The sequence below is a fragment of the Aulonocara sp. 'chitande type north' Nkhata Bay genome, linkage group LG16 (assembly GCF_057382095.1).
Source record: "Aulonocara sp. 'chitande type north' Nkhata Bay isolate Kocher_YH1m ecotype deep benthic linkage group LG16, A_spYH_male_GT1.1, whole genome shotgun sequence".
In the NCBI taxonomy this organism is placed as follows: domain Eukaryota; kingdom Metazoa; phylum Chordata; class Actinopteri; order Cichliformes; family Cichlidae; genus Aulonocara; species Aulonocara sp. 'chitande type north' Nkhata Bay.
In genome coordinates this window covers 192,971-216,447 of record NC_141359.1, presented here as the reverse complement: position 1 = coordinate 216,447, position 23,477 = coordinate 192,971, and the positions used below count along the sequence as shown (strand labels likewise).

Here is a 23,477-nt window from a genome sequence, read left to right as displayed (position 1 = left end):
ACATGTACGTGCACAGACACATTCTAATCACAACATCGGTGTTTCTTGGACGATCCCCGTTTCGATCCGTGAGATCTCTCCCTTTGCGAAGGGGTCCCCACGACAAGGCCCCGAGCGTCGGTAATCGCTGACCATTGTGATCATGGTCACAGCGTAATCTCGTTTCAACATGTCGACCGTAAAAATGTCATCTTTGAAAACGTGATTGAACACATCACACGCATCCTTCCACTCCCAATCTTCTTCCAATTCGAAGAGGTAGTCCCTGTCCACTGTATCGTTTGTCAGAAGCACTTGATCCTGATGATACGTAGTCCTAGTTTTGCAAAACGAACTCATGTTCTTAACCGATACACCCGCGTAGTCTCCAGAATACACCGTCAACCTCGGTCAGTGGAATGTGTGCCGCGGGCCCACGTTGGCTTCTTTGAGGTGGCTTTCGTTGTAAGCCAGATCAGGAGCCTCTTCGCCCAGTGCTTCGAGTAAAACAGCTCCGTAATACAAAGGCGCCGAGCACTGAAACGTCTCGCCGCCCAGCACACATCTGTGGAAGGTTAGCTCGTCCAATGCCTTCACACCGGCTGTAGCTTCCAACACCAGCGAGCGAAGCGGGTCCTCTGTGAAGTCTAGCGTGAATGACAACCTAGGACACTGTGGAGGTCGCTCGTTCGCGTTCTCGTAACACTGACCCATAGCATTCTCCCATTCCTCCTCGTCGGCGCTCTTCTCGTAAGACTCCACCATACCCGAGGTGACTTGAGACCAGAATCCAGCATGAGAATCGGGGGCGTAGGTCGCTAACATGTCATACAGCATTTCAAGGGACAACGTGACAGTGCTCACTTTTTTATTCACCTTCGCCCGACCTCTCTTCACGTGCGAGGGAAGCTGGCTATGGGACAATCTGTACGTGCACAATTTACGCGTCTTCACCTCGCTGTTGACAGCAGACCTCGCCGGCACTTAACACGTCGAACACAACATGAGCATCTCGTGCGCAGTGCCATTGTCGTCCTTGTTGTGCTCCGCCGAGAAAAACATGTCCTCTATCCCCGAAACAGACAGGGTGTCGTTTTTGATAGTCGTCTTGAGTTTCTGTTCGTACACCTGTGTTAAAACGTATCCCAACACCTTACACGCGAACCTTCCCTGCGAGTCGAAGGCGCGAGGACATATATCCGGCAGACAGGCCGCCGTGCACAGTTTGTACACGGCGTTGGTCTCTAAGCATATTTGTCCGAAGGACAGCTTGTTCAGCGCTTGCAGTCTGTTTTCGTTCAGCGTCCTTGTGAACGATTCGCAATCCGGGTAGTCGGCCTTATCGGGAATACGAGTCTAGGGAGGGATCCAAATGTCAAACACAAAATGACAGGCCAGCTTCATCGCCTCCGCGAACACCAGCTGGTTTATGCAGAAAGCAACCCTCCGGCCCACCATCCCCGCGCACTCGATGTGCGTCTCGTAAAACGCGGCGACGCACGCGTCTCTAGCGCTGTCAAACCGGACTCCGAATTGCACGACCTCAGAGTCTGCGATCATCGTAGCAGACTCTATTAGATTCTGTCTGTATAGGCAAAGCGCTGCGATGCAATCCATCTTCCGCTTCTCCACCACATCCCTAATTTGTACAGTGCTTCGAGTGTGACTGACCTCTTTAGGATGTTCAGATTCCATTATCAGACACCTGTCCGCCCAGGCGTCGCTCATGAACCCCATGGTGTTTGTGTTCCACACAAACCCGCAGTTGTGAACAGCTTGGAACTTCACCGTGGCAATTTTGCCTGTCATGGGGTCTTTGGTCACGACGTCGCTTTCTAGGGTGCTGGTGTCCAACAGATTTTGAACGTGTTGGGGATGACGTTTGATTCTCTGTCGATCGATTTGGTGTTTTTCTCGTGTGTTATGTGAGCATCGTCTATCATCACCACACAAGCATTCCTCTTCTGCTTGTACTTGAAGGCCTGCATCGTGAACGAAGTTAGCCTCTCGATGCAATTCCTCACCGCGCGAAATTGATGCTCCAGCACGTTGTTAGGGTAACTTTTACCTTCCACGGGACCGGTGATGTTCAACAACATGATACGTTCGATGGTGTATCTGGGTGCGGTGTTTGTTATGATGTAATTAAAGGTGGTCGACGCTTGAAACAGTCTAGTTATTGCCAAGGTGTCACAGAACAGGTGTTTAACCACTGCCACGTCGTACACCTTTACGCTGGCGTACTCCCGTTGGCCGTCGTCGCAGACTGTCCTGCATAGCTGTGAATGTATGTCCGGCAGGTGGTGTCAGAGAGACAAAGATGCGTTGCCTCGACTCCCATCTACAACTTCGTGTAAACCCATGTATATTGCATCTCGTTCGCCAAAGTGCCGTCTTGTCAAGATTGTAAAGACCATATCCGCTATGAGCTCAAACTGATCCCTGCCACCGTACTCCTGTTTCATTTCTTTGCTCATACGCTCGACTTTACCCAACTGTGGGAACAAGTGTGCAAAACAGTAGCTGTGATCGTTTTTGCTTGTGACAAATGGGTGCGTTTCTGCGTGATTGTAGTAGCAGGCATACGCCGCGTAACATTGTCCTCGGCACGGCATGTTGTCGCCACTCCCGCGGCTACAGTCGCAGCGTCCGCTGTCTAACATGCGTGCGAGATGTAGAGTTCTGCGCTGGGTGCGTATTTTGCGCAACCCGACATCCACGACACTCCTGTTCACCGGTACGTGTTTGTGAAGCATGCTTCGAGTGAACAAGTCTGGGGTGTCAGAATCTATGAGGCTGTCCAGGGTGTATCTAAACACAATCAGTCCTCGCGAGTCGACTCGCGATTGCGATCCCCGCGCCAGATCGCGGGTGAAGGCCTTGAGTTTCTCCATGTGTGTCACATCGCCAGGCACATCTGGATTATATGTTGACATGACGCTTTGTTCGAGCCACCGCGTTGGTCCTAAACTAGCCATCAGTGCTCTGAACAACGTCTGGCCTTCGCCTCGCAGGCAAATGTCCGTCATCGTAGATATCGATGTCTCGAGGGTTTTAAGCTTCAAACGAGTTATGCTCTCCGGTAACACCACTGCAGTTTTCCCAGACTGACACACCGGTGTGTACAAAGATCCCTGTAATTCTTTAACCCTCCTGCCATCCTTTAAAAAACCCACACCCATCACCATAGGGACCATTCTCAGCCACGCCCAAAAACGCTATAAAAAGACCATATATCCATATTTTATTCCACTTTAAATTAGCCAACCTTATAAAACTACTTCTCCCTGAAATATTCATGTAAAGTTATAATTATATTTTCGTTGTTTCAACCCTTCAAATCCCAGTGTTATTACATGAGCGCCCTGTGTTATTAGCCCCAAAAAACAAAAAACGAAACTAAATACTTCCACAAAAAACGAGTTGAAGTAATATGTGATTGTCATTATAAGTAGGCCTTTAGATGGACCAAAGATTGGCACCAACATACATTTTGACCTGCCATTATTTTTTTGCATTTTTTTTGCAATTTAAAAATTCAAACTTCGAGGCCCTGAGTCTTCATTGACATCCAAGAAAAGAAGAAAAAATAAAATCATATAATGATAATTTGGGGTTGAAAAATGGCGTTTATAATGGAAGTCAATGGGCCGAAAATGGTCCCCAGGGTGATGGGTGTGGGGATTTCTGCTGCTCAGCCATTTTAGGCTGATTTAAGGAATTCACACTGGAATATTAACATTGACAGGTAAAAACTATCCTGTGGCAAGTTTGGTTATATTCCACTGAACACAGTGGAAATGGCAGCCATTTCACACATAGCAGTGGCACAAAAAGGTCCCAAGAAGGCAGGAAGGTTAACTGTTTTCTTGTCCAACTGTTTAGAGTTCAATGCGTCCGAGACTATGTCCACCCAATGGAATATGGCTGACAATTCAGCTTTCTCATCCTTCATCCTTCATATAGAAGCAGTTGGAACGTAGCTCTATCGGCGGTGGACAACGCAGAGAAGGACAGTTCGTCCGACGGACTGTCGTGTACGACATCATTGGAAACCGATAGAAATAAAGCTTTCCTTTTCCGGGGCACAGTCAATATCAGGCAGGTAACATTGTCCAGTACTAAGCACGACCTTGGGCCGGTCGACCATGATATCGGAATGTACCGATAAAACTAACTAGCTACTACTACTACTACTACTACTACTACTACTACTACTACTACTACTACACAGTATGGACCATTGCCATCTTGTAAATATTACTCGTAGTCCTGGCTGCGTGCAGTAGCTAGGAACTTCACCAGTAAGATGCGTGAGAGACTAGATTTTGTGGCTTCACAGCTATGATTCTATCAGTCATGTTCTTGGTTGTCTACGAGGTTTATTGGTCTAACAGGGTATTGGTTAACAAAATTATACAACAACACAACGGGTTGGGAAGGTTGTGCTACAGGTCGGGGGCCTTGGTGCTACAGGTCGGGGGCCTTGGTGCTGTAGGTCGGCGGGCTTGGAGCTACAGGTCGGCGGCCTTGGTGCTGTAGGTCGGCGGGCTTGGAGCTGCAGGCCGGCGGGCTTAGAGCTACAGGTCGGCGGCCTTGGTGCTGTAGGTCGGCGGGCTTGGAGCTACAGGTCGGTGGCCTTGGAGCTACAGGTCGGCGGCCTTGGTGCTGTAGGTCGGCGGGCTTGGAGCTACAGGTCGGTGACAAGAGAAACAATCGAAGCTTCATTCCGAGCTATGAACCCCGACGCGCTGACAAACGACAAGCATTACAATGCGACATGTCCAACCCAACTGGTTCTGGAGGACGTCGACCACGTTCACGCCCAGCGCATGCTTTGCCAGTTGATGTGTGAACTCAGCGACAGTGAAATCCGTAGGGTTAAAATGCTTCTTGCTTGGAACATTTTGGATAGTCGCGATTGTCTGCGCATTCCATATGGTTGGATGGAAGAAAAGAGCATCTACGAACTGGCCCCCAAGATTTTAAACTACTGTAAAAAATATTACAAGTGTGTCATGTTTGCAATCCTGAACCTTTTGGACCGTAGGGATCTGCTGGTCTACCTGGGAATCTCTTCTGAAACGGTGTTGGCCTTGTGAAAAGGCACCACTGATTGTATGTTGTACTGCTCCTATGTATCTGTGCATACATCTCATTACTAATGATGCTTTTTAATAAAAACAAGCTCTTATACACATTGACGCTCCTTGTGCAAGACTGTGATTTTTGTCTAATACCACCACACATTACACGACCAACCATGAGCGGTCACAATGATTATAGCCCATATTGGTGGTGGACGGAGAACGAGGACTGGCTTAAGGTCACAGTTATAGCGGCTCTGGTCTTCATTGTCTTGGGGTTGGCATTGATCAGCTACAAACTACGAAAGATGAACCCCTTCGTACATTTACAAGCCGGGGGATGGCACCGCAGTATACAATGCCGTGTACAAACCCACCACCTGTGCAATGGACGACGAGTGCTGTGACGGTGGGCACTCGGTCGTCGTTGGGCCACAGAGTCCATCGGTTATGACCGTGGTAACCGAGCAAGAGGAATCACTGCTGAAACATCATCGCAAGACGGTCCAAGATTGACACTGCTGGAACGTGTGTCTGTCGCCAAGCTTTTTTGGTTAGAAGCAGCATTTGTGACACAGGAGGTCCGAGGAGACCCGGGTCGCGGACCAAGCCTTCTTTGTACCTTTTATGTGGTTTTTTTTTATTATGAGTATGTGCAAAAGAAGACAACAATGTAATGTGAAAATGTTTTTGTCTTTATTTCATGCCTCACACAATAATTATACACGAGTGCTATGAAACCTGACGATTCGCCTGTGTCTATTTCTTTCGACGCAAAGCGTACACATGCAGAACGCACCATACACAAGAAGTAGGACGGACACCGTGCCCACCGTGTTGCCCACCGTGTAGTCGTGTACGAACGCGATCAGACGTGGCATCTACTGCACAGTCGGCATCACTTGCGTGGACGTCCAAGGGTATAGTAAGTTGACATTGACATGCGTACCGACGAGGACCCTCTGTAAAGACAAAGTTATATTTGGGCAATGGCCAATTGTTCTGCTGGCAGATTTCCTGTTGAAAGAGGCAATACGATGTGTTATATGTACAGCATATTTGCAATTGTAACGTTATGTGTGTAAATACACAAGCAGCCTGACACACCTGCAGTTGTCCAATGTGATTCTCAGACTATCAACAGGGATCCCGAGTACAGTTCCCACATGACACAATACCAGCTGAACACATCGCTGGCCGTGGTGGAATTTAGGCACCAAAGCACTTCGGGGGCCGTGTGCACTCGATTGCCCCGTTGCTGGTCTGGAGTCGAGTAGTTGCAGGCTGTGCCGAAGTTTCTGATCTTAAACGACAGCTCCACCGGTTTTCTATTGGGTTGATGGCACACGAGGATATTTCTGTACGTCAGGTCTCGGTGTTGAACATGTCTCGCGTGTAGGTACTCCAGTCCTCTCAATGTATCCAATTCCACAATGGGTATCAGCGCCAGGTACACGGCGCTGTCGGTGGAGGTGCTCGATTCAGGCCTCTGCAGGTTGTTCATCCTGGCCATGAATTCCTGTAAGAGAATAGGGCTCTCTCCATCACAATCACGGCCCTGCCGCCTAACGGATACTGCGGTATGTCGCACCAATATCCTCCAAAGGTACGTAGTATGTTTGGGTGCTTCATCGAAACGCCTATGGCGATTTCTTCCACTTGAGTGGCGATGTGCGCGTATCGGTAAAACTGATCCTCTATAAACGGCAGGCTCCAGTCTGCCATTTCTGGGAACATGTTAACTTTTGCAACTTGCACGTTGGAGGTTTCCACGATGATGCCGAACCCGCCTCGGCCCAACAGCATACTGGGATCTTGCATTGACTGCTGAATGTCAATGGAACACTGCAGGTTACTGGGTAGTCCGCTGTACACGGACCAAGGGTTTACCGTAGCTTCACAGTCAGCTACGTCGACGTACTCTCTATGGAAACTGTCTAGGGAGCTGGAGCGCTTTCTTTCTTTCGCGGGTGAACTGTAGCTTTGTGGTCGATGCACATGGAGTATCGGGTGATCGCCCTGGAGCCTCGGATGTATCTGTTGGGGTGGTTGCGCGGCGAACGTGGGTAGGAACGAAGTGCGTGTGGTGTTTGTTTTGATCAGCCGGTTTGTATTGTCCAGTAGGTCGATGACATTCTTAGAGTACGGAGTATGGGGCTTAGGGTTAGTCATGAGAAACACCACCACAGAGTTGTACTTACTGGATATCGCATTTATGTACACCAGGAGGTATTTTGTTTGCTTGCTGATTTTAACTTCTTCCTGTACGGCTATCTCCTGTATGGCTAACAGCTGCACATCGCTCCGATCTTCCTCTCGTATATATCTTTCCAGTTCGGCCATCGTGTCGCAACTGGGAACTGGCACGAATCCGCTTCGGCCGGTCTCCGAGACGACAGACAGTATCCCTTGTAGATCATTATAACGAAACGTCCTCACGTGAAACGGACTGTATTTTTCGACCAGATCCAAAAGCAAGTCGCAGTGTCATTTGATCCTGCCGGGGCGCGCAGGGGTGGCCATTGGCAGAGCTGCGGGTCGGACGTTGAAATACAGCGAACCCAGAGCGATCTTCCGTCCTTTCTCTCTCTCTCGACAGGTAAATAAATATGAACTCTCGCAGAGAGATCACGTTTTCGGGGACAGCGACAGCCAACCTGTTTGAGTGTTTGGTGATGAGCGGCTCGCCTGCCATGGGCTACCTGCACGCCGCCTCGTTCAGGGATGTGAGGACACTTCAGATGGGCCTACAGCTTCTAAGGGACATGTGGACAAAGGTAGATGGGTTGTACCTCCCGAAATCCGACTTAGAATCCCTGCATGCGATGGAATATAAGAGCGCTGGATCCCACACTCCGGATATCCCTCAGTGTATTGCAGTAGATGCGAGGAAACTGGCTAGATATTACATATATCTCCTTTTCCGTTACTGTGTCAGCACAGCGGAGCACGGTTCGGCTGGCAGAGTTCACAAAGAGCACACGCTGCATCTTACGAACATCCCAACGTCTTGGATGCAATCTGTGGCATCCACGAATTTCCCCTCCGCTCCTCCGATGATGATCGCACACCAGAGCATTCCCGGCGTGCGCCAGCAGCAACAGCCTCAACCTAGTGGAATGACACAGGTGAATAGTACCCATCAACACGAACAGAGGTATACCGCTACACATGCTCAGGAACACTTGACGCTCCGTGATATTACACCGCAACAACATCATCGACACCAGCAACTCTATAACCCCGGCGACGTCCCACTTCGGCATACTCTAGCACACGAACAAACAGCAGCCGAACGTAACAGACAACTCACCTCGACGCACAAGGTCAACCCAGAGAGCCCACCAAAGAAGCCCTGTGCTAGTGTCGGCAAACGGCCCCACGTGCAGCGTCGCCTCGGAGGAGCTTATCAGTCCGCTGTGGAGAGCGAGGATGATAATTAGAGCTCTCTCTATCTCTCGCGTGCGCACACACACACACACACACAAAACACACATACAGGACTATGTAGAGGAAGGGAGAAGGAGGAAAGGTGACACGTTGGACACCAGTGGAATATACGGAAACAGCTCTTATATCAAACGACTATGGCTTTGCAAGGACACAAGGCTGAGGTTGGTCATTTCAGGGAAGGACTGTATGTCAAGTCTGAGCACCACGTACACAAAAGCCTGGCCAGAACATGTGGTGTGTGTATGGACGTCATACTCACCAAACAGATGTTGAGAAAGACAGATGTTGTGTCGTACAACGCGGCGAAGGGATGCCCTGAATGTCGGACTGTGTCCTTTTACTTCATACCGTCTAACTGCTGGGTGACAGATGAGAACGAAAAGAACGAGATTATCAGCCTCTACAAGACGAGTATTCTGTCCAATATTACATGCAAATATTTTCTCAAAGGCAACCGTGTGTTTGGCCCGGCCTGTTTTTACAAGCACAGTGTAGTATCGCCCAACAGACCACTGTTTTACTAGCAGATCGTTACAGTCGTCACAGGGAAATGACTGTGGACAGTGTTACACGGCCTGCAAGTGACTGCAAGCGTCATATTTGGAGATACCGTGATTCATAATACTTCTGTGCTCTTTCCTTTGTGTGTGTGTGTGTGTGTGTGTGTGTGTGTGTGTGTGTGTGTGTGTGTGTGTGTGTGTGTGAGCTGTAATCATTTAACCCAATGTGTATTCAAACACTAACAAACAGAATCACTGCTGTTTAAATGTTGGCAATAAACTTTTTTTATTACATGGCACAGTTGGTACAATATTGTCGTACATTTGTTGTCAGTCAAATAACTGTCATATGCACTTGTTACAATATCTTCATACATTAGTTGTCTTGTATTGTACAATTTTCAAGTAAAGTCCAGTCTTCTTCTCAACTCAAGTCTTCTTATCACACATCGGTGAGACATACGGGCCCGCTGGTTCATACTTTCAAGCAAGCTGCTCCTGTAGCAAGCCTATATTATGTTACATTTGCAAAAACATTAGACCCCCAGGATGAACGCCAACATGCTCAGGGAGGCTATCACAACGGAGCCTCGTGTGGATAGTGTAGAACGCGAATATGCACCATCTCCGTGCATTGTGGTCTCGCCGTGTGCTGCGGTTGTGGGGTCGAAATAGCACGGGATCTCTGTTGAGACCGTGAGCTCTCCGTGCATAGTTGACTCGCCGTGTCCTTCGGTCGTGGGGTCAAAATGGCGCGGGATCTCTGTTGAGTCTGTGAGCTCTTCGTCCATTGTGGACTCGCCGTGTTCTGTGACTGTGAGGGCGACAAGGCATTCAAGCTCTGTGCGGTCTCTGGTTTCACCTGTCCGAACCATACACGAGTACAACCCTGTGTCAGCCACACTGACGTTCCTTACAATCACAGAAACGTTTCCGTTGTTCATGGATGGTTCGATCAGCCGCACTCTGCCGTGGAAGTCTGGGTGTTGCCCGGTCTTGTCAGAACTCTTATTATAAACGAAAGACACGTAACCGCCATCGGTGTATCCTTCCTTTGTCCACAATGCAAACAGGTTGTCGTTGGTACGCCTCAGACTCTCACAGTGAAGAGCGACATCTTGTCCGCTCGTCGCGCTTGCGTATTTGGGATCTGATGGCAAGAAAAAAAAAACATTCGAGTAGTCACACAGCGGGGTACGATCGAAAGGTGAAAACCTTACTTTGGGCGTGCAATGGACAGTGTTCACATAAAGCAAAGGCAAGAGTGTGCAATGTAGGCCATTGCACTTAAACGTTGCAAGTGACTACATACCTGTTGTGTTGAGAGCCGTAGCTAGGGACAAGGCGCACAGCAACATCCAAAAGCACGAAAGGCGTAACGTTGCCATATCATTCGCTGTCGATTCACCGAGGTTATTGTTAACGTGTGATACTTGTGGCTCCTATTACTGTCTGTGCCGTTCGGACTATATGAGTCTTAATAAAATACTCCCCCCTCCCCTCCCCAACCCCGACCTAGGTAGTTCGGATCCCCGACCTAGGTAGGTCGGATCCCCGACCTACAGTCAGACACACAAGCAAAAAACAAACAAACAAGAAAAAAACACCACACAACAAGACCAACCGATGTGCTCAACGAGCGTTTTATTTCGATGTGACATATGAATTAGGCAGTGTGGTTCCTATACTCTACAACAACAAAAGGTTCCCACAGTCTATCGTTCACCTGTAATACACTTCGCCCTGCACCCGGACCATTTCCCCCCCTTGTTGTAACTCTTCTCTGGTGTGACACAACAAAAGGAAAGCTGAAATCATGTCGTCTCTGGTGTACTGACCGTCCACAGACCTTTTGCCACCCGTGCTCACGACATCCAAGCCCTTCTGTGATTTTGTTACGGTGACCATGGACATTTCCTCTCTCAGTTTACCCAGTAGCAACTCACCCTGCTCCGCGTGCATTTTGTCCATCAACCTGTGATCCGGTAACGATATCACATCGTGCGACTCCAGCACGCTCGAGGTGATAGCTGTGGGGAGATTGCCACCCCTGCAAGATCGCTTGTACATGCCCACGTTCATAGTCGAACCCATTCGGTTGCTGGAACCAGCACCCTTGGTGTAGCCCATAGTCATTTCTACAGCGTTGGTCTTCTTCGTGGCCTCGGAAAGCACGGCCCAGCCTAGAGACATCACGGTGTCGCAGTAACAAAGTGCACCCTTGCATATGCCGGAGACTGCGCTGAGCACCATGTCGAGTTTGGTCTTGGCGCTGACGTGTTTCCCGAGCATGTATTTGTTGTTGACGTGAGACCATTTGCTGTAGAATTTGATCAAAGACCCCGAACCCAACAGCGATTGTTCCATCAGGTTCTTCACGTCCACGAGTGCGTTGACGTACGTGTTTTGTTCGAATACTATAACTACAGGAACTTCCTTCCACATGACTCTGGGCATGAGCACCTTCAATAGCCTGACGTGAGCGCACAGCAGAGCCGAGTACACGCGAGACACTTGATCCAGGTCCGCTATTTCCAACTCCTCTAAGCCCACCACCTGTAAGGGCAAAGAAAAAAAAGGACACCGACACACATCATTGTCGGTCTGAGTAGATTGCGGACACAGTGTTTTGCGATACGTGTGAGATGTGCAGAAGAGACATCCGCCAGTTGCTCGCTGCTCCGTGGGACTATGTGATATCGCACTACGAATTCATGATCGTGTTCACCGCCTACTGCCGCAACATGACGTTCTACTCTAACATGGACTTGGGACAACTTAAGACCATGTATGCTCAACTGGTCTCGTACTCCCCCAGCCAGGATCCTAGTGATCGACAAATTGGCGTCTACGTACAAGGCGCAGCACCGTCACGTCGCGGAGCTCGTCAGGCCCACCGTGCCTTGTACACTGTCGGACGTTATAACCCTGGCGTTGGGCAACAGCGTGCCTAAGCGGTTCGTGCACGTTTGCATAGCCCAATGTAATTTTCTCAGTTACGACAATATGACATTGGCGTCTTTCGCGTCCGTAGAAGGCATCCGCGGCAGTGCTCTGAGATACATGGCTGTGTTACAAAGTCAGGGAGAGTGGGGGCGACGCGATCTGCACGTAATCATTTCCACCGCCATCACGGGGTGGATGATGAGATTGGCAGGTTTAGAGTGTACGTGCGGAACGTGGGCTCAAGTGATGGACATGGTGTCGTGCTCTACTGCGGATACCGAAACCTCGCTGACGTTACAATCACCGAAACCTCGCTGACGTTACAATCGGAGTCCAGGGTGACCGCTTACATTTGTACACTGCTAGACCTCCACGCGGACGACTTGCCTCAGGGCGACACACAGGGAGACTCGCGACAACAACGGGCTAAGGTGGATTACGACTACGTGTTCGACGAACTGCTCGTGTCGGGCTTGTCAGCAGACGACCGCACTCACCGCCAATTATCCGCCGCTTAGCTCCACGGCGCAGCACACTCCAGCGCAGGACTTGGAGCCTCCGCCGAACGTGGGGTCCATGCATATGTAGGCCCTGGCCACGCTACTCTGGACCATGCGTTCCAACTCTACGCAGTTGCTGGATAGGAACTTGTTTATGATACAAGCCTCGAACGGAGTAGTCGTGTCGCTCTTGGTGTCCGAAGAGGACGTGCTGCTGCTACCCTTCACCTCGCTCTCGAAGCCCCTAGGCACAATTATGTTCATCAGTTGCTTCAGATGGCTGTCTGCGGAAATGTGCTGGGGACAGTAGATTCCCATGCAAACGCAGGTGGAGTCCGGGTCCCTGGCGTGGTGTTTACATTTGAAGCTCTGCGATACAACGTGATAGGCGGGTTCCCCGTCGTCCCCTCGGATGTCTGCTACTTTATTCAACCAAGGGGTGTTATTGACGTGACTGGTGATGTGCACTTGTTTACGTCCCCTGAACGCTATATTGGGGAGAACGGCTAGTAGCACTTTGGAGCTGACAAATCCCACCTTGTCTACCAAGATCTGATCGGCGCTCTGGCCCCTACTCGCCTGTAACGAAAGCACAAAAACATAGACAAAGTGCGATCAGAACCAACTGCGCGTCATCGCAATCGTGGCGAACGTGCATGCAACGGTCACAGAGGAATCGTGACACAAGACAGGAAAAGGGACAGGAAAAGAAGGGCAGACACACCACAGAAGACGGCGATGGGATCGAGGGATCCGGGTGCAAATCTCCTACCTGTGGGGTTAATAGACGATCCCCAGTGGGTGAGCTATTGCGTCGAAAACGCATGCACGTTCAGCAGCAGCGAGGCCCTAGGACACGTGTGTCACGATCACTGTAGTAGACACGTGTGCTCCGGCCCGGGGTGTACCTTGGTGCGCGACATGGTGGACTGGACGAAACGTAAGAGCTTGCCTCCGCCAGAGTGCCCCGTCGAACAACTGCTGGTGTTCCGCAAACCGCAAGTGGAATTCAGAGCCTCGTACCACATGCCATCCAGGGACCTCAGCCTGGAATTGGGATACGGAGGCCTGGAGTACATGTCCGGACAGGACACAGCACCGCCTCGTAACACGGACCTGAACCAGATGATTTTGACGGCTTCGTTGCCGGTGACGGTGGCGCTTTTCGCCACGCTATTGACCCGGGACTTTTCCGACGAGTACCGCCATGTACATTACGATAGAGGGTCAACCAGCACCTCTATCGGAGTGTTGTGCTCGCCCTGGATGGCCATTACCCTGTCCCTTGCCAAAGAGGTAGCATTTAGGTCTGCCTTTCCACTGAGGTGCTCGAGGGAACATCTGAGCGTAATTCGCGGCGCGGCGTTCGGCAACGCCGTGGCCGTGTCGACTCTCTTCGATTGCAAAGAGGGTAAAATCAACCGGTTCATGAGAAAACTGGCCGGCAAATACAATGAGAAGCACGCAAGTCGCACCAGGTTCTACACGATGGTGGCCATGGTCTCCCTCTGCCTTTTCCCATATTTAAAGCATCGTGTATTGGGTACTATGTTCGACAACAGAAATCTGGTGATCATGTTCTTTGACAAAACTACAACCAAGCACAATCAGTGGTCCACTTTATCCACGCACGTGCATCGTCACGCCAACGACGCGGCGTTCACCAAGAGAGTGCATCTGACGAACCCGGAGAAGCGAAAGAGGCTACCTACCGCGGTCAGCGCGATCTTGGATACGTACATTTCAAACGCAGTATTACAGCAAGAGATGGACGACAGAGACCTCGCCGATGGCAGACAATGCAACGACCCCAAGCACACGGAGGAGACCGCGGAGAAAGGATTAGTCTCCGACCGTGCTACCGAGCGGCAAACCAAAAGGCTCTCGTCGAGAAAACGAAAAGGCCCGTGATACGGAGGATACTACGAGGACAACGGCGAGCGAGTTGGACAGAAAGTGACAGTTACGCGTCGGATGCTCGACCTACACACGCCGTGTTAGAGTTCACGCCGTATGTTATGTAATGTCATGTTACGTTATGATGTTTACCCGATGTGTGAGCGAGTGAGCAAAACAAAAATAAAGCATCGTGTCATGAACACAGACTGGTGTCTTTTACTTTCTTTGTTGTCTTTATTGTCATCGCCATTAGATTCATGTACATGTTATTCAGTACAACAAACAAAAATTCCACTCTTAGACATGCACATAGTATGTACAAATGGGGTGGTATGCAAACGGCAAATCCGTGGAGCTCACGGGCCGGATCGGCCCGGTCGATCGTTCCCGTTATTCTGCCTCGACAGGCCATGTCGTAAAGCTCTAGCGTGGTCGACAGAGCATTCAAAGCGCACACTCTATCGCCCCCGGAGCCAACTTGTCCGCTATCGACAGTTTCCTCTCCCACTCGGCGAGACACAAAGTCAGGCCCATCCATCTCGGGTCTCGCGAACTCGTAGGGTGTTTCACGTCACCTCGTTTGGCGAGATGCGGCCAATGTTGCATCAGTTTGCTGTACAGAGACACGCCAACACGGCATAGGAAATCCGTGGGGCACGGACAGTTGCTGAACCTTGCCGTTATAGCCCTAGGGAGAGCCACGTTTCTGAATTCAGTCTCTAGCGTTTCGGGTAGCCGCTTGAAGGAGTACGCCGCAATTCCCCTTCGCTTAATACGAGGCGTTGTCACCACGACGACACAGTTAATGTCTCTGGCAATTGCTAGGGCTTGCTCGCGACCTCCCGGCGTAACAACTGCGACGGTTCTGCACGGGGTGCGGGCCATTGGTGTTATGTGATGGGATACCGCCATGGCGCACAGGGCTAGATTCAGCACATTGTCAGCCGCGGCATCCGAGTGTGCGATCCTACTCTCCTTCGCAAACACCGGCGTTAGCCCGCATCCGTACATCAGAACGGTGTACAAGTCACAGGTGAGAGATCTGTAGTTGTACGGCTTGTAGAACTTGATCAACTTCCCGTCCTCCTGCAACTGCACTACTCCGGCGTAATCCTTGTTGTGGACGGGGTCGAAGAACACGTGTCCCTCGGTGGCAGGGGTGGCATATGCAAACTCGATGGCAATGTGAGAATTGAGTACCAGCACACCAGCTGCAGCCTCGTCGTCCCACTCGCAGCCCAATGTCACCGAATCCGAGTCCTCGGGCCTCGGGTCTGCCCGAGGGCGACCGTTGGAGTCCTCGCTTTCACACGATTCGCCTTCGCTGACCGAAGAGCGCTCAGTCGTTCTCGCGAAAGATCTTTTGTGATCTACCGAATACCAAAACCTAGCTTTTTTGGGGACGAGCATGCCGTCCGAGGCGCACCGTTGCCACCTGTGTATTTGCGGCTCGTACTGAGAATGGACAGCGCCGGCGTCGCGCACGGGAACCTGCGTGGGCTCATCGAGCCCAGACTCCCATCTGTATTTCAACTGAGATACTTTGAAACAAAAAGCCGCCGGGTTGGTCTTAGACCAGGGTATAGGTCTGGCCCACAGTTCAGGTCCCCGTATCCCCTTAGGCACATTGTGGAATTCACAAAAACGCTTCAGTGAACGATCGCAGTAAATGTACACTCGGTCCAAGTTGTCGCCGGTTTCGGCGCCGTGCGATGCGTTGTCACAGTAGAGAGTCTCGACAGCTACATGCAGTCCGGCTTCTCTCTGTTGCCGTGAGAGCTGTACGCTTTTGCGATCCGCGTGCAACACTAGGTTACCGAAGCTGTTCACCCTCTCGGTCGCCACACCGTTAACGAGCATCGCTTTCACGTCCGATCTCTCGGCGCACTGAGACGTACAAGATACGATGTAACTGCTTCTGCTGGACTCCCCGCGGGGAGGGTATGCGTCCACGGCTTGGTGTCACGCTCGGCTTCTGGTGTAAACACGGTCACGTTACGGGATCTAAACGGCCCCGCGGCTCTGGCGAACCAAGCCAGAGTGCGTTGAATGTACGCGTAAACTCCCTGGCGAAAGCACCTAATCTCCAGTTCTTCGTGCACGGTCCCGGAAAGCATCACACAAGCCAAAGCATGAACGAATTCCGCGGCTGAACAAACCTGCGCGTCAGAAAACAGAAGGCTAGACTCGACGGCCGTGTCGCCGGTGCCCAAAGGACGGGCGTACCATTCGTTCGAGTGTACTATTGTTACGAGGTGCGCCGCTGGAACCGTGGATCTTTCGCCGAAGGCATCCAGCGCGTGGTTCGATACTGTACAGAGACCCGTGGACCACAGCTTTTCGGCAGAACAGGCCATCACACGTGAACACAAGATGTCGAAGCCTCGCCACACGAGCGGGTCTTTGAGCCGAGCCATCTCGGAATGCAACTCGAAGCGACCCAGCGTGCTGTCCCCGGATTGCAACGCTGCCGCCGCTCCATCGGAAAAACACTCAGGCGGCGCTCCGCACAGCCATCTGATAGCAGTGACACCCGGGTCCTTAGGCCCTATGCCGACTAAGCACTCGGATACAGGATAATCGGTTTCCCAGTCGCGTTCAACACCGCCGTGACCGCGGCGCTTGACAAAAGTCCATTGCGCGCATACGAGTGAAGACCACGCTCGTCGCTCCACACTAGATACCTCCAACGGGTCCCTGTAACCATTCCGCATGAACATCTCGTCGAGGACGGCGTGTTTAGGCCTACGTCTTGTATGACAGTAGGATCTGGCCAGTCGGGTGTCTCGTTTCTCAGTACGTCCGTCCTGTACTGCGAGCTACTGTCCACTATCACCGCGACCGATTCCAAGTGTTGCACCAAAGGACCCTCGCCTTTGAGGTAGAACAACGGCGACTCCGAGGCGAACGCTATGGTGTGGCCGTCCACAACAGTTATACCCGGGAACCGCTTGACATCTGAGGATGTCGTCGTCAGTCGCAGAAAACGCCACGCGCCCAAGCTAGTGGTGACTTTCCCCGGGAAAGCGTCGACCTGTTCAAATTCAAACACCGGTCCTAGGGTCCTGGAATACGCTTCCCGAAGCAGCTCTTCTTCGTCCCCGTGAGGCAATAGGCCGCAGCCATTGTAGAATTCCGTGCAGAGCAAAGGCGTCGGGTTGCAACATCTCGCAAGTAGCGTGGCCAATCTGTGATCTTGGGCGCATAGGAAAGCGCCCACCGTGTTGGCTCGCAACATGTGAGAGTTTGTCTCGTCCGTGCCCCTCGTCCATACCGACGCCCCCCTGTGTCTACTCAGGATTATCAGTCTATACAAGGGAAAGCAGTTGACCCTGCAACTCTGAGCCAAATGACTAAGAAGCGAATACACTGGATGGAACCGGCCTCTACCGTGCACCACGAATTCGTAATCGAGCACGATGTCCCCTACTTTCATATCGGGCACGCAGGGATGCACCGATCTGTAGAAACACGTCAAACACGCACTCACGTCGAAGTTCCTTTTAGCGCCCGCCGTTTCGGTCACCCTGACGCAGTGTCCGAGTAACACGGCCTCGTCCAAACAGGCCTCGTACGCACAACCGCACTCGCCCACGGATCTGTCGGCTCGGGCCATCGCGTGCCGTCCCGGTTGGGACTTACGGGACAGGTGGAGTTTGTATTCGGCTAGAGGAGACGATAACAGCTCCTCTTCCTCGATCCTGTCGTGGTCCGAGTCCACGGCGACGTGGATCAAAGGGAAAAACTCACCGTCTCCTATGACGGCTTTCTCCTCGCGCACCCCCGGAGGTTTTCGTCTCTTAGCCGCCACGATCCATGACATCGTCTCTCGTCGACACACCGACGGATCGTTGCATTCTTCTGTCTCTACGTCAAATAGACATTGTTCGTATTTCGCGTGCGCAGACTTGAATAGGCGTACGAGTCTTTGTTCCTCGTAGCCTCTGGCGGTGTCGCTGCATATAGCTTGTTCGATCCTGGACATCGTCACCTCCGGGCCATCCGATGCGGTCCGTTGCGCTCGCTCGTACGGGGATGACGGGGAATAATTTAGTTGAAAGAAGAAACCCGTTTGCTCCACCACCCCGGTAGGCCGTCGGCGCGACTTGCGTTGAGTTCGATCACACACAGGTCGTCGCTTAACACCGTGTCTTCACCCAGCCATTTGGGTCTTGGAACGACCCCCTTTGTCCGAGGTATGTGGAGCACAGCTCTCCCGCTCCCGTGCTTCTTGTGAAACACCCCACACGCTCTCAATATCTTTACATTCAAAAGACCCAATGTGCGTACACCAACGGTCACACGTGCAAAGCACTTGCTGTCATCAACACCATGGCCAAATAACACACAGTGTCCCGTCGGAATCATGTGCGATCCAAATCTCAGCTTTGTTGTCGTCGAAGGCAGAACGCGATCCGACGCTCTGTCCTCATCGCGATCCGTTGCCCCCTGAGCGTGTTCGGCCGTTATAGCAGCAGGTTTCGTAAGGATCCGCAAACTTGTGAAGTCGCACAATGCGCCCGCGGTCATCCGCCACGGTGTGGGTGCTGCGGGCCGTTCTCGCTTCATACAGCAGCAATTCGTTGCTAGAGAGCACGGAGCTAGACGAGCGTATGTGTTTGCTGACATAGTCATCGTAAAATATTTTGCATCTAGTTAGAAACCTCGCCATCCAGATGGGATCTAGCTTAGGGAACACGGTGTTATTTGGTCCAAACAAATGTGACAACTCTTTGTCAACAAGCTGTAGCTTGCCTCGCTTTAGGCACGTGTACACATATGTTATGTATTTATCATGCATACGAGGCGGCCGTTTGTGGGGTCTGCCGTTGTGAACGATCACAGAGTTGTGTTTCCTGTCGTCCGGCAGGTTATCGCTACCATCATGACCGAACCCGGTGTCTCCGCTTCTCTTTGGAAGCGACATGCTGATTTCGACTACTCCGGGTCGCTGCGACCCTTGCTGTCTAATGCAATTGATGCTGTGTTTCATAAATACAAATTGGCGGTTGAGGAAACTGCAGTGTCAATAACAGACGGACAATCGCCGGAATGCGAAGAGTCTATGGCATTTAGCAACCAAGGGTCTGTTCATTATGTTGATGTTGATGTTGATGATGATGATTATGATTATGATGACGATGATGATATGAGTTCAGCTGAATCACACGGGCAGCCAAACGCAAGTGGACCGTTTCTCAATTTTGATGACAGCGACAGCGACGTAACCATGACCATTTCGCCATCCGAACTGCATCATCAGCCGGACAAAAGTGTGGATCGGGACGTTGAGATCGTGTGGCAGCCTGCTAAGTGGCCACCAGCCGATTTACATAACACCTCTAGCTACCACAGAGAGCGCAAGTCAAACGACGAAGTAGCGTGCCACCGGTGTAAGGCCTACGATGCTCACTGCAAATCATCGGCTGAAAAGTACAGGAGGACGTTAGACAACTACACGAAAACCGTTTCAGAACTCATGGCAGGTTTCAAGAAAGTCTTGGAGAGATACCCCGAGCTCAAAGTAGACTGTAGCGATGAGCGTCTGTACTACATGGTGCAGGCGGCCTTAGGTCGCAATAACTGAAGGAAACTGTTTCCAGGGCCTACTCCGTGGATCGGCTTCCTCCGAGGCGTGGACGTCTATCAGCAGAGAATGTACCTTCACCTATCAGCAGAGAATGTCCCTTAGTCTGTAACACAGTCAAATATATTCTCAAGTAATATTCAAGCATGCCATTCAGCGTGTTAGTACGAGCTCGGGAGCAGCTTGGGAGAACAAGAAAACAGAGACTGCTTTAGATTGTCTTCCCAAAGTGACTCAACTTTATTCACAAGTACAACAGTTTATATAGAGGGTAAAATTCATGAGACAGCAGATTATCAGTTTAAACCAGTACAGACCAAGATAAGGCAGCGTCTTCCTGCCCTTGGGTGAAGAAGCATCCTTTGTGTAGTTTATTAGTTCAGCTACAATTGTGATTATCTCAGCGACATATTTTCAAGGCACAAAACGAAGAGTTCTTACATTAGTGAAATCTGAAACAAACCATTTGGCCTTCAACAGGCGTCTAAAAGATTAAGAAACTAATGTAGCTGAGGGAGTGATCTCTGTGGTATTTCAACCTTGTACCAGCCTGTGATTCTCACACATCAATTCTTGGGTCAAAGAGAAAAACACTGAAACAAAGGGGCCTTATTGAATGACAGAGTTTTCCTGCATGATGTCACTATAAAACAATATCCAGTAAATGCTACCATGGTACTAAAATACCTAACAGTTCCCCTCTTTTATTATTTTTAAAAATAATAACTCAAATAGAAAGGAAAAATCACAAATGTAATAACATAATATAAAAAGCAAATCATAAAATGTAATAGTTCACAACCTAATGTTCAATATACACATCAGGAACATCATTGGTAACATCTGGCACATCCTCAGGATCAATTTGTGCTAATTGCAAATACATTGAAGTAGCTGTACTGGTAGCTATATGGGTTATCATTGAGAATGTGGCTTGCAGAAATGTGAACAGGGTTGCACTTTACAATACGAAATAGTAAATAAAAATCCTAAGGTTAATGCAGTAGATATGATTAATAACCTAAATATATAAAAAAGACAGTTCTTTAGTCGTCTCCTGGCCTGGTCCCAGGTTCGAGAGACCTAAGCGTCGTGTGATGACAATGGGCATTTCATTTTTTCCATTATCAGGATGGAACGAGTCTATCTTTATCAGGTTAGACATTGTGTGGTACTCTAGGCTTTCTGTTCCTGCTGGATGTTCGAGTACCTTGTTGTTGTTCAGGCAGGGGATCAGAGGGCTTTCTGAGTCTTGGCTCTTTCAGGCGTTGTGTGTTAATCAGTGATTGTGTGTGTGTAGGTGGATTGGATCCGGGCGCTGGCTCGCCTGAGTCGTCATCTATAGGTGTATTGAATCCGGGCGCTGGCTCGCCTGAGTCGTCATCTACTTGATCCGACGCCTTAGGTGGTTTGGTGGGGCTGGTCTTAACCCTGCTGGCATGAATCCACTGAGGTTGTCCGTCTGTTAGGATGCTGGTTCTCGTCACTGCAAGTACAGTCTGGGGGCTGGAACACGCGGCCTCCCCGAGTGCCCTTGGTTTTAGCGACTGTACCAACACCGCATCTCCTGGTTTCCACGGATGGGTTGGATCTATGGAAGGGAGAGGCTGAGAGAGACAAACTTTCTGATAGTTATTATTCAGTGTTTCTACCAGGTTATGAACATAGTCAGACAATGCAGTGTCTATGTCCCCTTCCAATAGCGGTGCCCCTCTGGAGGCTGACCATGGTGTTGGAAACGGTCTTCCCATGATTATTTCAAATGGAGATAATTTGGTTGCTGCGGATGGAGTCATTCTAATCTCGCAGAGGATTTGAGGAAGTAGTTTGATCCAGGTCATTCCTGTTTCTATCATTGCTTTAGTCAGGCGATTTTTTATGGTCCTATTCATTCTTTCTACAACTCCTGAACTCTGAGGATGGTATGGCACATGATATTTCCAGTCTATTGCTAGAGTTTTAGCACACTTTTGAATTACTTCTGATGTGAATGAAGGTCCTCTATCACTGTTAATTTGGTGAGGTATTCCAAATCTGGGTATTATTTCATTGCACAACTTTTGACAGACTACTTCTGCAGTTTCTTTTGATGTTGGGTAAGCTTCTACCCATTTACTAAATTGGTCCACTATTACCAGTAAGTACTTGATGCTTCCTTGTGCTGGCATGTGTGTAAAATCAATTTGTAATGTATGAAATGGGAAATCTGGTTGTGGTAAATGCTGATGTTTTGCTTTTGGTTTTCCTACATTAGTTCGTGCACATGTTAGACAGGTTGCTAATATGCGTTTTACTGCGTGTGATGTTTTCTCGATTACAAATCTTGATTTTATTGCTCCTATTACCCCTCTTTGTCCGACATGACTCACACCGTGAAAATGGCGGACAAGGATTGGCAGTAGTGAAGATGGGAGGGCAATCAAACCCTCAAGGTTTTTGTATAAGCCGTCTCTGTTATCTAAGGTACAATCATTACTTTCCCAGTAAGTGTAATCTAAGGCAGAGGCTTGCTCTTGTATGAATTTTAGGTCAACATTTGTGTCTAAATAGTCTGGGAGCGTGACAAGTGGCAGCTGTAAAGGCAAAGATAATACTTCCCTTCTGGGTGGTTGCCGTGAGGCAGCAGCTGCTTTCGCGGTTACGTCTGCAAGAGCATTTCCCACTGCTTCGTCTGTGTCAGCCGTGCTGTGCCCCTTCGTTTTAACAACTGCAATTGCCGATGGCAGCTGTATAGCCTGCAAAAGTCTTTGAACAAGGTCAGAATTAGCGATCGGTTTTCCATCAGCAGATCTAAATCCTCTTTGTCTCCACAATGTGCCAAAGTCATGCACCACACCGAATGCATAACGGCTATCAGTGTAAATTGTTACCCGCTTATCCACATGTAACTCACAGGCGCGTATTAAAGCCATGAGTTCTGCTTTTTGTGCTGAGTGAAATGGTAATGAGTGAGCCTCTAGTATGATGTCAGGCAATGTCACCACCGAATAGCCACAAAGAAATAAGTTGTCATTTGGTTTTGAACAGGACCCGTCCACATAAACAATGACTGAGTCTGGGATTGGTGTCTGCTCTAAGTCTGGGCGTGGTGCTGTGGATTCCTGTATACGTGTCATACAATCATGAACGTCAGGGTCGTCTGAACCATCCTGTCGGTCAGAAGAACACAGCATACGAATAAGTAAGTGTGCTGGCGAATTGGGTGTGCTGCTTGCTTTTATAGTGAGATTTGCTGTTGAAGTCAGTGTAGCTTCATAACCTGAGTGACGTTGTGCGGTCATGTGTTGTGTAGTTATGTTTGCTAGAATGGTCGTGACCTGGTGATTGGTGTGTAGAATAGTGTCATGTGAGAGTGTGAGCTTCTCGCAGTCCCTTATCATGATAGAGCAAGCTGCTACTGCTCTCAGGCAGGCCGGCATCCCCTGAACTACCGCAGGCAGAGTCAGGCAGACCCAAACAAGGGGCGGAGGTCAGCGCTCCCTGTAATGCATTGAAAGAGGCAGTCATTTCTGTGGACCACAGTATT

At 50.1% G+C, this 23,477-nt stretch overlaps 3 pseudogenes; all 3 read right to left on the bottom strand.

The window, feature by feature from the left end:
- Window positions 1-6,195: 6,195 nt before the first annotated feature.
- On the bottom strand, window positions 6,196-7,589 carry LOC147310712 (uncharacterized; annotated as a pseudogene).
- Window positions 7,590-10,741: 3,152 nt separating this feature from the next.
- LOC147310711 (uncharacterized) lies at window positions 10,742-13,388 on the bottom strand (annotated as a pseudogene).
- A 1,420-nt stretch (window positions 13,389-14,808) lies between these two features.
- Window positions 14,809-18,349, bottom strand: LOC147310710 (uncharacterized; annotated as a pseudogene).
- Window positions 18,350-23,477: the final 5,128 nt, after the last annotated feature.